Genomic DNA, 13,680 nt, shown 5'->3' with positions numbered 1-13,680 from the left:
CAACTGACCTTTAAGAGTTTGTGTCTGGTTACTGTCCTGGTGGGGAGGGAGGGCAGACGGGGAGGCCAGCTGTAGGGGTGATGAGGAGAGAGGGCAGCTGGGGAGGATAACTGTAAGGGCGCTTCCTTCTCTGACATAGTTTCTCTTTAGCAGCTGATGGGGAGAGCCAACGGGTCCTATCACCCATGTCCCCATGTCTCTACAGAACTCAGAGCTGACACAGAGATGTGAATGCTACCCATGGACGGTCATGCAGAATTGTGAGGAGCAGGCTAGCAGGCAGGTGGCCTCACACTGATGAGTGGCTTAGACAAAGATGGCCACAGGGGAATTACAACCCCTGCCCCAATCTCCCTGGGGAGATCCTGAGCCTGGCTAGACAACCTAAAGAGCAGTGTTCTGTTTATGCCCTGCTCACCTGCGTACATCTGCTCCCTCTAGGGACCCCGTCTTCTGAGCGTGGTAACCTCACAGTCTCCATTCCAGGGACCAGCTGTGGCCTTCACATCTGTGCAGAGGAGCCGGAGGATACAGGCCCAACCAAGGCAGGAAACAGGGAAAACCAACCAGAAGAGAAACAGCCACGCACTTCCTCCGCAGGAACGCATCCACTGTCTGTTCTCTCTGAGGAAGCTTGGCCTCTCACTGCAAGGTCTCTCTAGCTGTATAAGGAAGGCAGTTTGCTGTCACACTGACAAGTTACCTGACACCGTCAGCTCAAAGGAGTGAAGATCGGAGATTTTGGTCCATCCTGTCCAGCCATGTTGCTTTTTGACTCGGGGTATCACAGGACCAGCATGGTGGCAGAAAGGCCCGAGGCCCACTTCCTTCTGGGAAACGAAGCAAAGAGAGGGGAGGGGCCAGATTCCAATGTCTTCGAAGGTACTTTCCCAGGGAACTCACCTTCTTCTGCTGGGTCCCTATATTTAAAAGGTCTTATCACACCCTAATAATGGCACAGACTAGGAACCAACCTGTCAACTCACAAGCCTTTGAGGAACACTTAGCATCCAATGCACAGCAGTGTTTGGTCTAGGTTAGGGAAGAGCATGTGGTGTGCCGAAGCGTCCTTGTGCGGGAGCATCCTTGTGCTGGAGCCTCCTTGGGCCGGAGCCTCCTTGGGGTCCTGGCAGCTTTGCAGGTTCAGACCTGGACTCACATCAGTTTCTCCTTTCTCCCAAGGACTTAACTGGCCAGGGGAGGCTGTAGTGGGTTTCTATGAAAGCGTCAGGATTTCCCTGACGTGCTGTCTCTCCCAGGAAACCTCCAGCATGTACTAGAACACATAACTGTCACTCCAGTTTCTCTCCCGGCCCTTCAGGGTTTCTCTCATCCCCTTCCAGACACATGTCTTACTTTTCTATTCACCTTCCACATCTGTACCCAGACTCTAAACATGATCTGCTGTGGGAGGGGATGGTTGACAGTCGCCGGTGTGCGGGAAGAAGGGGCTGGTTTTCCTCCCACTAACAAGATGCTCTAGGTCTGGCTGCTTGTGATCCACTGTCTTCATAGAGAAACTGGGGGGGGGGGGGCAGATGTGGAAACTGAGGCTCAAAGAGACTATGACCTCTCCCCAAGGTCTACCTGAGATTGTACATCAAGTCGGTGATGGGGCTGGGCCACGAGCCTATAGCACTGCAGCCTGAATCTCAGCCAATTCTAAGACTTTTCAGGAACCTTTTTGACAGATGGCTTCCCTCTGCATGAATGCCTCTAGTTCCTGGGAGCCCAGCCCTGTGGAAGGCAACTTCTGTGCTTCTGGGCAGAGCCCCAGCTCCTTCTACCCTGCAAAATGTTGTTTTGTGGCAGCCACCTTCCACTGACACTCCTTACCTTTCATTTGTTGGGTCATTCATTCATTCATTCATTCGATCACATGTCTTTGTCTAGTGAAGTATATGAGCCCATCTTAACTCTCAGAGCTGGGATGACACCAGAGAGTACAGCCCGCGTCGTGTAGACCTGAGTTCTGCTCCAGGTTGGCAGTGATTCTATCTGTGTTCTCTCCTGCATCTTCAGGACCAACCACAGCAAAGGTGCTACATAATGAAAGGGGCATTTTCATTGTGGGGAATATGAATGAGCTGACGTGGGACAGGAAGATGGCCAGGTATGGTGACAACACACAACACAGCCAGTTCTTCTAGGGGCAGGGCTTTCCTGAGGAAAGGGGAATTATGTGTGAGACAAAGAGTAAGGTTTCCAGAGACAAGAGGTGGGGAGAGCTGGGAGGAGCAGAGGCAGAGACATGATAGACAACGGACATGAGACAATGGAGGTGCTCCCTCAAACCTGTGTGCTGCCATCTCAGGGTGAGGATAGTGGGCAAAGAGAAAGGAAGCAACTAGAGACCAGTGAGCCACAAAAAGCCTTGAACCATAAGCAAAGGCATCTGCATGTTGGTCTAAGGCAAGGAGAGGCTGCGGTGGGCTTCTATGAAAGTGGCAGGTTTCAAGTGATGCCCTGTGATGATAGTTTCTCTCTCTCTCTCTCTCTCTCTCTCTCTCTCTCTCTCTGTGTGTGTGTGTGTGTGTGTGTGTGTGTGTATGCACGCACTTCTCTGTATGCATGTCAGTGCTTGTATATGTGTGCTTCTTTGTGTGTCTTTAATCTGTGTGTCTCTGTTGTGTATATATTTTGCATCTGTGTGTGTTTGTCTCTGTGCGTGTCTTTATGTGTGTGTCTACGTATGTCAGTGTGTGTCTCTATCCATGTGTCTGTGTTTGTCTGTGAATGTGGGTGTGTGTGTCCGTGTCCGTGTGAAATGCATCTGCTAGCTCCACCAGGAAGCCTCAGGCTCATCCTGGTGAGGCATGATTACAGGGCAGCCAAATGACCAATCATTTCCCAGCTGAATGGTGATTGGACATTCCAGACTCCAGGGCCTTGGTATCCTCCACCACAGCTTCCTCTGCACTGCTAACTCACCACAGGAGAGTGACTTAAGCTACTTACGGGTAATCCAGCTCTTAGCCCTCACCCACCGTAGTAGCTGCCAGCCCCTCAGTGGGCAGAGCTGGGTTTCTGCATGAGGACACTGATGGCTTCTTCCTTACCCTTTACATCTTGGGGAGTTGACAGCCTCTGCCCGGAGCTGAAGCCACACCATTAGGCCCCAGCACGGCAACCCTCATCCTTCTCCCACAAGTCTGGGGCTGTCGGCATCCTCACCAAATTGGCTTCCCTAGTTCCCTGGCCCAAATTGATTAATCATCAGGCAGTTTCAGCTATCAGCCCTGCTGCAATTGGCATATTTATTTCTAATCAGCTCTTAAAAATGGCATCATTCAGAGGTGCTTAACCACATTACTTAATTCTCAGCCTGTATTGCTATTGATTTCAAATATTCTCCTTCAGATATGGCTCATCACTTAATGCAGAAGTCTGTTTATATAATAATCTTATCTGGTTACTAAAATCTGTGAAATCTCTTCAATTGCCTCTAATGCAAGATTGGAGGCTGGTTGCTAAATGAGTCAATTTTACTTTAATTTGGTTTATTTACAGTACATGTTTTAATGCCGCACATTCCCCGTCTTCCGCAGCAAAGCTGAAAAGAAAGGCAAATATGGGCGCAGAGAGAGGCATGCGCTTTTCTCCGTCTGGAGGAATGGAGGGGGCCGGTTGGCAGGGCTCCCCGAACGACACTAAACTTCTGGCCTCTAGTGACCCGTGCGAGAGGTCTACAAAGACCCTCAGGGTCCACAGTATTGGTACAGTTCTGTCAAGAGTACCCAAGGGGAATCACATGGTCCCAGATCTTCCATTTTGTACAGGTAAGAGAGTTGCTTACAACATAGAGTCTTCCTTATCTGGGAAATGGGGCCAATGTAAGATATTTTTTCCAGGTGTCTTGGGAAGACACCACCACGAGACACCAAGGTTGATGAGCACGCAGCAATGGCGCTGTACAGCATACCTCTGCCACTTCCACTCTATTGGCAAGGCCCCCCACAAGCACCATTCCCCTCTGCACCCACACCTCTGCTGTGAGGGTGACTGAAGACTCCTGGGAGTTGCCTTTCGAACTACGGAGGCCCTTTGGGCTGCAAAGGACAGAGGCCAACAGTTCTAAGTTTGCTGAGTTTTCTAAACGTTAAACTCTAAGCTGGAGGGTAAGGCACAGCCTGTCTTGGAAGAGCAAAGACAGGTCCTGAGGCAGGAACTCAGACCTGAGGCGCACAGACTCTCTGCCTTCAAGTATTCTTACAGCATCTCTGTTCTTAACCAGAAGTGCCTGTGTCAGTCTCCTGTCCAGGTGCACCATCCCTCCCGCAGGCTTGTTCCTGGCCCTGCTCCCTCTACCTATGGCTTTCATAGGTAGCGACTGTGGAGGACAGGCTCTCATGTCATTGATTATTGGTGGCCTGAAGACCATGTCCCTGGGACCAGATGTCTGTCCTTGGTCCCATCACCCTTGTCTGTGATAGAGAGCCCAGCTGCCCTTCCAATGCAAAGCTGGTAACAGCAGCGTCTGCAGCCGACTATGGGAGCAGAAGGCCCTGGCTCCGAATCACCTTTGCCTTCCAGAGACACAAATGGCAGAGTAACCCGGATGCCACCTCATGGTAAGTGGATCCCATCAGGCTGACGGAAGTGACCGTGGGATGCTAAGTGAACTGGACACCCTCTTCTGTCCTTTCCACTTCTAAGGCAACACGAAGGATGGACAGAAAGCTAAGGTCTATCTTTCTCCTCTACCCCAGCAGAGTTCAGGAGCTTCCCATTTTACCCAGAACACCACAGCTCTCTCTTGGTCAGGTGTGAAAGCTGCCATTTCATGCTTATCTCCCCCAATTAACAACAGCTGGTCCCCTATAAAACCAACTGGTAAGATGGTTTGTTATTGGAAGACAATGCAACATCATTAGGCTTTAATGGCTACAGCCCCGTTTACCGTGCTGAGTTCGCAGGGTTAATGTGGCGAGATGTTGGGTCCCACCCTGCTGGGCTGCTGGGCTCTTTGCTATTTTTAGGCATCTTCTTCAAGCCTCATTTTCTGAATCATGGAGCCAGGAGGTACTGGGGAGGTGGATAAGGGTCTTTATTTCCTGGAAGGAGAATTATTCAGGAGGTGGTTGAAGCCATATTTAGAAGAACCAGTTCATCAAATGAAATCATTTTGAATTAAAAATTTCTGAGAGAAGAACGCAAGCCTGTTTTGTGTGTGTGTGTGTGTGTGTGTGTGTGTGCGCGCGCGCGCGTCTGCGAATCAACCTGTCTCTTTCAGTGGCTAGATAAGTGTGTGCTCCCCGCCCCACCTTTCTTTACCACTGATCACCTCCATTTGGCTCACTGAAATGAGTCTAGGTCCAGGGTTGAGATCTGAAGGAAGTCATAAGCTGTGCTCATTGAAGGGCATTTTCCCTGGCAATCAAAGAACTGAGCACTTGCCTGGGAATCTCAGACTGACTGTGAACTTGAAGTCACACTCACTGAATTTGGTTCTGAGAATAATCTGTACTACTTTTAGTTCAAAATGGCCTCCCTATGTGACAATGTCACCCTGTGACTTAAAACTGAAGCTGGAGTCTACGTATTGATCTTAGTGCTGGTGATTCACAAGGCTGCCAGAGAGGTCTGCTCTTAGGTAAAGAGGTTGGAAATCTCCATTATAGTCGTTCGTTCACTCAGCAAACAGGACTAACAGCTTCTGTGGCTGCCAGGCACCACTGGCCGACATGGCTGCCTGGGAAAATCAGGCAGAAATGCCAGAGAGAAGCTAGGTTTTGGTAAGAGAAGTTTTACCTGCATTCCACTCTGTGCCTTCCTCCCTCGCTCCCTCGCTCCCTCGCTCCCTCGCTCCCTCGCTCCCTCGCTCCCTCGCTCCCTCGCTCCCTCGCTCCCTCGCTCCCTCGCTCCCTCGCTCCCTCCCTTCCTCCCTTCCTCCCTTCCTCCCTTCCTCTTCTCTTCTTCTTCCTCCTTCCTTCTTTTTCCTTCCTCCTTTTCCTTCCCTTCCCTTGTATCCTCCTCCTTCTCCTCTATCTCCTACCAAGAGGAAGCCCCTGTGGCAGGCACACCAAGGTCAGGAATGGTGCCCCGGGCCATGGACAGCCAATTTCCAGCCTGAGACTTGGACAGAGTTTAAAGGTGAGGCAGGCAGCAGCCAGGCAAGGCTGACACAAGGCTGACACAAGGCTCTCCTGCTCCCCCTGTGTTGATGCTGAGGTAAGCAAGTCTGATTACTCTTCTGCCAAGGGAGCCATCATAGAGAGGAGGTACCCATCTCTCACCAGATCCCTATCAGGAGGAGAGCCAATGCAGCCATCCTGGCATGCAACTGCCCCAGGAATAGGTGGGAATAGGTGGAACCAGGGAAGCCGCCCCTGCCCCCCCCCCCGAGCATGGAACATTTAATTAGGTTCAGTGACGATCTGGAGTGAAGTCACAGCCCTCCTGGGTGTCCTGTGAATGCAGAGGGACGAGTCTGCTCTTACATCCTGGGTGGGAGTAGATGAAAAGGGCTCATCGTCTGCTCCTTTCCTGAAGCATTTCATCCAATAGAGCTACAAGCACTCACCGCCTGCTCCTCTCTCGTGGTCAGGGTTACAGTGGTAGCCTCTACCTGCTTGGATCCAGAAGGAAGCAGTTAGATCCCCATTCATTTTTTAAACTCGGTATTCATTTAGTGGATGTCTGTAGCCTGTGTGGGTTAATACAGATCAGGTTCGGGAAGGAGCCCTTGAGGCCATAAGCGGGCTTTGGATTTCCTGAAACTGAAGTTAAAGACAGTGGTGAGTAGCTATGTGGGTGCTGGGAACCAAGCCAGGGTTCTCTGTTAGAGCACCCAGTGCTCTTAACCACTGAGCCATCTCTCCACCCCAAACACTGCCTTGTTCTGATTTCCAGATTAGGACATATTTGTTCAAGCATGGATGGGGAGGAGGCTCACAAGGCCACATCCCAAGCTGAGGGACTCCTGTAGCAGTGAATGGCTGCTGGTAGAGCGGAAGTTAGTTTCTCTTTGGTGATGTAGCCACAGATAAAGCGCCCATGCTCCAGTAGACACCCCCACACCCACGTTCATGCACACAGCCATAGCCAAGGTCATGGACAGGGGTGACGAGATTGGGAGGGGGTGGCGGAGGGTCATGTAGGTGTTTGTATATGGTGAAAATGTATCGTATATGTGTATAAAAATTGTCAATAAATGAAAATAATTTAAATAATAAGGGGCATGAGTTTGAGAAAATAATTGTTGTGCCCTTTTGGAGAGCAGGTAAAAATCCAAAAGAAATCAGCAGGTTAAACACCGATGATAACAGTGTTGACTGAAGGAGTCAAGGGCCCTGAGGGTCACTCCGAGTGTCTTTTTCGCTCTTTACCTTATGTAGGCACCATGTGCCCTCACACAAAGATTCTACCTCTCTTGAGTGTTAAGATCTGACTTGAAGGCAGACACTGCTCTGGATAAGCAAGCCATCATTCACCGGCCCTCACCTGAGCATCTCACCAGCCCTCACCTGAGCATCTCACCGGCCCCTCACCCTCAGCATCTCACCTGTAAGCCTAAACCCTTGAGTCTAACCAGATACCTGGCACGCTTCAGCGGGTGTGTCACCAATAAAAGAATGGGAGACACACTCAAAAAAAAAAAAAGACCCTGTCCAGGCTCTCTAGAGTAGGGCTTTAGGCAAACCTCGTTAGGCACCGTTTCCACTGCATGCAGGCTTCCTGCAAACCAGCTGACCTGTATTTACAGTCTTCACATTTGTTTTGGAAGACATCCAAATGTCCACTTAACTGGGCTGGAGGCCAGCATAATCTCCCGATGTTGTTTGTAACCGCGAGATGAATGGCGGGCCTTGCTCTGAGCCTCGTGGTGACATCATTCACCTTGGGGTGTCTCTTCAGTGCAGATTACAATAATGGATTGGTCTTCACAGGGGCTGTCGGCTTTGCTTGAAGAGCCTAGGAAATAAGTTGCATCACTTCGGAAATGGACCATGTTGAGCCTGACATGAGGAACATGCCAGGCTCCGTTTGAGTAAGATGCCTGATTCTTTGTCTCTGTCTCTGTCTCTGTCTCTGTCTCTGTCTCTGTCTCTGTCTGTCTGTCTGTCTGTCTGTCTCTCTCTCTCTCTCTCTCTCTCTCTCACACACACACACTCTCTTGAGGTCATAACTTTACAGACATTAAGTTACTGTAAGAGCTAAATAAGAAACACAGCATGTACCTGGGTCCCAGAAATTAACACACGCATTGGTGCCATTCATGGAAAGATGATGAATCAGCTCATCTGATGTTAAAAGTATGACACAGGTTATAACTCAGCAACAACGAGGAACAATTCCATTAACAAGTAGACAAAGAAGGATCTGACAGACAATCTTCCAAGGAAGAGAGACAAGGGTCCCGTGATGACACGCTGAGACTTCCACTGTTACTAACCACTGAGGAAAACACACACTAAAAACACAGCGAGGGCTAGGGAGATGGCTTAGTGGTTAAAGAGCTTGCTACAGAATCATGAGGACCTGAGTTCAGATCCCCAGCACCCAGTAAGAAGCCGAGTGGGACAACACAGGCTTGTAATCCTAATGATGAAAAGGAGTATCTTAGGGGTGTGATGGCCAGCCAGTCTAGCCAATAAGGGAGTTCCAGATTCACCCAGAAACTAAGGTAGAGGATGGCTGAGGACCTGATACTGACATCTGGCCTCCATATGCACACACACAGGACTGCAGTGCCTGAAGCGCCTTCTGTCAGGCCCTGTCCTGAAATTCAGTAATAAGGGAGGCAGTTGATTCAGAGACCCAGGTTCACACAAGGACTAACACACGAGCACAACACAGTCTGAGATAGAGGCATCACAGCAGAAAGTGTGTGGAGTGGCGGTGGGCAGGCATGTGGGACTCACCTCTGAGAGACCTTTTGCCTGAAGCTACCGAATGTCCGGGCAAAACCTGAGAGGGCCCTGCACTTTGCCTGCTGTCAACCTGCATCCCTCATTCCTAGCCTGGGGCCAGGTAGTAATGAGCGGTGTTCCAAAGGGGTATCTCAGTCATGCGTGTCTTTCCAGGTTCAGCAGTGGCCAGCTGTGCAGCCTCTCAATGCATCTTGGATTCCCCCACATTGGGCACAAATGCTTCTGATGGTAGTGGAAGTTGCAGGGAGGAGCCAGGGAGTGGCAAGCAAGGGCCCAGCTCCTCCTCCTGATGCTTGTAACTGACTGTACCACTCAACACCCGGAGGCTCAGCTCCCGTGTGCGTTTGCCCAGTTGTTTCTTCCATCCCTCCCATCCCCTCCATGGTTCTGCCCCTCTGTGACCCTCTCCTCACCCAAGACTCGAAGCAGGGGTGGATGGTTTGATGGTAACTGGCTGGGATGAAATGCTTTCTGCTGGCAATTGCCTTCATTGCCTGCTGTAAAATTACATCTATATTTAAATATGCTGAGATAATTCTTAAGTTTTATTAGTACTTAAATATTTTGGCATGTTTATTTCTCCTGAAACAATTATGGAGGTTTCATTGTTTTACTTGAAAAAAAAAAGAGGCTAAATCTTCTCTTACAATAAACCCCCGACAGGCTGGGTATGGTGCTCGAGAGCTCCAGCGTACCCCGTACCCCGTTAGCAGTTATTCAGGTGAAGTAGAACCTGGTAGGAAGGGGCTGGCCTTCCTGCTGTGATCTGGTCACCCTCTGCAGACCTCGAAGCTTCTGTCATGTGACTTCTCCTCCTTATAATCACGCCCCTCCCCCCAGTAATCATAAATAGGGCTCTCAAAATCACCCCACACTCTACTGTCCCCAGGGTTTGGTCCCACCCTTGTCAACAGCCCCTGTGGACTTCTCCTTGACAAGTCTGTGCAAGCTGGTTGTTTCTTGAGGCTCCTGGGAGGAGGGGTGGGGGGATGGAATCGGAGGGGGACGAGGACACATGAGGCTTTGTTTAGAAGTATTGTGGTTAATGCTCACAACAGCTGGGAGAGTGGAAAGGGCAGGGCTGCTCTTCCTCATTTTAAAGATGGAGACAGCAAGGTCCAGAGACATTGCCTGAAACCGCCCAAAGTCACACAGGTGGTAAGTAAAGGAAACGGTCTCGGCCTCCAAACAGAGGGTTCCCACTCTACCCGACTGCCTCAAGGCTGGCAGGGGGTGTCAAGCTGCCTGATGCCACACGGAAAAAGTGCTCCGTTTTTAACTTCGGAGAAGATCTGCTCTCTATGACTTGTTTCATCCGTGTGTTTCCTGTGTCGTAGGTGGAGAAGCAGAGCAGTCCAGTGACAGCAGGGAGACCCAAGACTGGACCCTGTGCTAGACATGTGGTTTTGACTATGTTCCTTCACCTCTGCATGGGGCGAATGATACTCCACAGAGAAGAGACCCACTTGGCCTTGGCCTTGAGGCATGCACTGCTTGAATCAAAGCATGCCTGCACAGCGTCCATCTGAGGCAGCTACTCTATGGTTATCGCCCCATTTGACAGATGCAGAAGCCAAAACACAGACAAGACCAGGGGACCCCCTCCCCTGTCCCATGGCTGGAATCTCCAGAGTAGGAGGCTGGGGGAGCAGGGCATCAGGATCCACACAGCACAGCATGGGGGACTTTACGGGTGAGGAGGCAAGGCCAGATCAGAACTAATATCACACTCACACAACCGTGGCAGCCATGTTTCTCAGCCCAGATTCAGGTCTAGTCTGTGTAGTGTCAGCACAGACGAGATATCAGCTCCTATAATTCGCTTTTCCAGGAAGCTAGTCTGGCTTCCATTTTCCATGTTAACTCCAATACCACTGCCCCTCCTTACCTCCCAAGATCTGGTATCTAGGGGACCCTGGGCTCTGCACACAGCATGGAGACCTCTTACCTTCCCAGGAAAAATAGGAGTCAAGCGGGTACATTGTTATAGCGAGCTCCCTCTTTTGTCGACAGAGCCAGCCCCCAGCTGCCCAGGTGAACACTACCCACAGCTTTGTTAAAGTCGGGGAGCCAGGCTGTTAGACAGAACACTGTTCGGGCTAAGAGATGCCTGCTGAGACCCGGATCATGGACTATGAAACCCAGCTGCATGGCTTTGGGAAACTCTCGCTCTCTCTGAGCCTTTCCACTCTTTCCTGTGAGACATGTCTTGTCAGTAATGACATCTTCTGACCTATTAGGGAGGCTTGGGATTAAGGCATCTCTCATAGCAACTCTAATGGGTCAAAACTGAGGGCAGCCACAGACTCCATGGTAACTCTCATGACACCTTGGGAATAGACAGCCACTCCCAGGGTGATCCTCATCAGGGGCCAGAGAGAAGTGCTCTGGAATCCTCACAGAAGGGGCTCAGGGACAGCAGCCCTCCTTTATTTGTACATTTTAAGAGCCCTGCTTTCCTCCGGGTTGTGACATTTTCAACATTTCAATCCTTTCTCGGCATATGGTGGGAATTTCATTACTGCAGCTTTAGGTAGAGGGAAAATGCCAACCACTGTGTGGGGAGACGTGCTTCAATACTTCAGACACTGGCTAAGCAGACTTCTCTGTGCACAGCTCCGGGGCAGGGGGAGGCCAAGGGGCTCAGCAGCCTCTATTCAAGGGGGAAGACCCCAGAATCACAGTGCCCACCCTCAGGACAAATAGCACCATGACAGGAGACTGAGCAGGGTGGTGCAGCAGAACCCCATTGGGTCTCAGGCACTAAGCCCTGTTTCCAAGCCGGGTAGCCACAGCCCCCTGCACATAGACTGGTCACTGACCAGTGAACTGATTGGGTATACATACTGATGCCTATCTGCAGAGCAAACCCCACAGTCTCCTGTTCACAGAGCCCAGATAGGAGGGAGGGAGAGAGGGAGGGAGGAGTTCAGGAGGAGCGAGGAGGACTCACTGGCTTGCACCTGGGTGGTCTACACAGACTCCCTAGGGGCAGAGAGCTGCCTTGGGCAGGGGGAAGGGGTGGAGAGGACGGAGGGGGGCCTTTCTGTAAGAATGTAATGTTAGAATCTGAACCAGACAGCTGCTCAGGCCGCAATATCTGCTGCAGCCTGCCCCCGCTTCCCCCCTGACAGACACCAACAGGCACGGCACAGAGGATGTTGCCTGAACACTACAAAGCTAACAGACTCCAGGTGCAGGGCTTCCTCACCTGGGGAAGTTACGTTCACATCAAAGAAGAGCATTGATGGACGGACTTCCTGCCTCCTTTTTCCACCCCTGTCTCCTTGCCTGGGAGTCAGAGAGCCTGGCATCAAACATGCTGTGAAATCACGCCCTCCCCTTCCTTCAGAAGATGAGCCCCCAACTTCTGTCTGTCTGTCCATGGCATTAATAACTCTTCGAAAAAACTTCTTAGCCCTAACATTCTGTCTGCGCATCCCCTCGAGTCTCAGCTCAGAGACTTTTCAAGTTCTGGGGGAGAATGGATGAACGCACAGTGAAACGGATGCGCGGGCATCAGGGGCGCCCCTGATGTAAGAGAGCCCAGTCCTCGGAACCCCTGAACACAGCTGTCACCTCGTAGGGTTGACAAAATCCATCATTTGTGCAATTGATGCAGGAGGGTGGGTGGCTCGCTAGTACCGAGTGTACCTCTGAGCACACTACAGCAGAAGCTTCCAGCCCTCAAGAGCAAGGGAAATGAGGGTAGTGAGGACAGAGAGGAAACCCAGGGAGCCCAGTGAGGGCAGAAGGATGGAGCATGCTCACTGATGGGGACCAGCAAGCTCTGCCAAGCCGATAACCTCAGGCAAGGTCCTTCTCAGTCCCACAACCATGCCGGCCTTTCCCCTTTTCTTCTACGGGCCATTCAGGGGAGGGGTGAGGAAGATAAAGGGATGGGCTCTTGTCACCAGGGCTGCATTGATAGATGGGAGGTTAGCCTCAGTCCTAGAAGAATATAATGTGTGTTATGTTGATGAATAATCTTGTGCTGTTGAAGCTGCGGAGCTGGCTCTAGAATCAGGCTTGCCCCCTCCTGCATCAGATCAGAGGGACTATTTACATCCTCCAGAGCTTCCTGTCCTCCATCCCACTCCCCATGTCACAAAGAAAGAAAAACAAGCGACCAGGTCCACTGTGACCTTGAGAAGAGCTAGATGGAAAACTTGACTATAAAATGCCCACCGTCGGAGAGAGCCTGGACGTTCACCCCTGTGCACAGTGCTCTGCCCTGCTCCAAGCTCTCCCTAGAACAGCAAGGCAGTTTCAGCCGGATTTCCTGGTCAGTTTTCGTAACACGATGATTTTTTTTTTTTTGCTTGTTTTGCTTTGTTTTTTTAAGATTCATTTATTTTATGTGCCTTGGTGTTCTGCCTGCATGTGTGGCTGTGTGAGGGTGTCAGATCCCCTGGAGCTGGAGGTACAGGCAGTCCTGAGCTGCCAAGTGTGTGTTGGGAATTGAACCCCAGTTCTCTGGAAGAGCAGCCAGTGCTCGAACCGCTGAACCACCTCTCCAGCCCTGCTGATGTTATCTTTATCTGCTACCATTTATTCTTTTACCCACCCCCACAATGTTCTGCTTGGGACTGGACACCAGTAGCTCTGGTTGGCTGCCCCAGTCGGGAGATACCAATCATCTCTGGATAGTTTGAACACTGGATCTGATGCTGTCTGTCTGTCTATCCACCACTACTCTCTAACTGCTGCTTGCTATTTGGTCTTTCATATTTGTTTGCTATGTATTTAATAAACTCACTCCTTCAAAACCAAAAGCACAGCTATAGGAGACCATCTCCAGGACCAT

General features: G+C 50.8%; 1 long non-coding RNA gene across 1 annotated transcript; it reads left to right on the top strand.

The window, feature by feature from the left end:
• Positions 1-1,869: 1,869 nt before the first annotated feature.
• On the top strand, positions 1,870-9,401 carry LOC110325066. The gene is made up of 3 exons (XR_002380720.1): positions 1,870-2,113; positions 2,579-4,571; positions 9,027-9,401. It is a non-coding gene; the product is annotated as an uncharacterized LOC110325066 (long non-coding RNA).
• Positions 9,402-13,680: the final 4,279 nt, after the last annotated feature.

The sequence above is a fragment of the Mus pahari genome, chromosome 8 (genome assembly GCF_900095145.1).
Source record: "Mus pahari chromosome 8, PAHARI_EIJ_v1.1, whole genome shotgun sequence".
NCBI lineage: Eukaryota > Metazoa > Chordata > Mammalia > Rodentia > Muridae > Mus > Mus pahari.
Note: the sequence above shows the minus strand (reverse complement) of the source record. Positions and strands in the feature narration are given on the sequence as shown.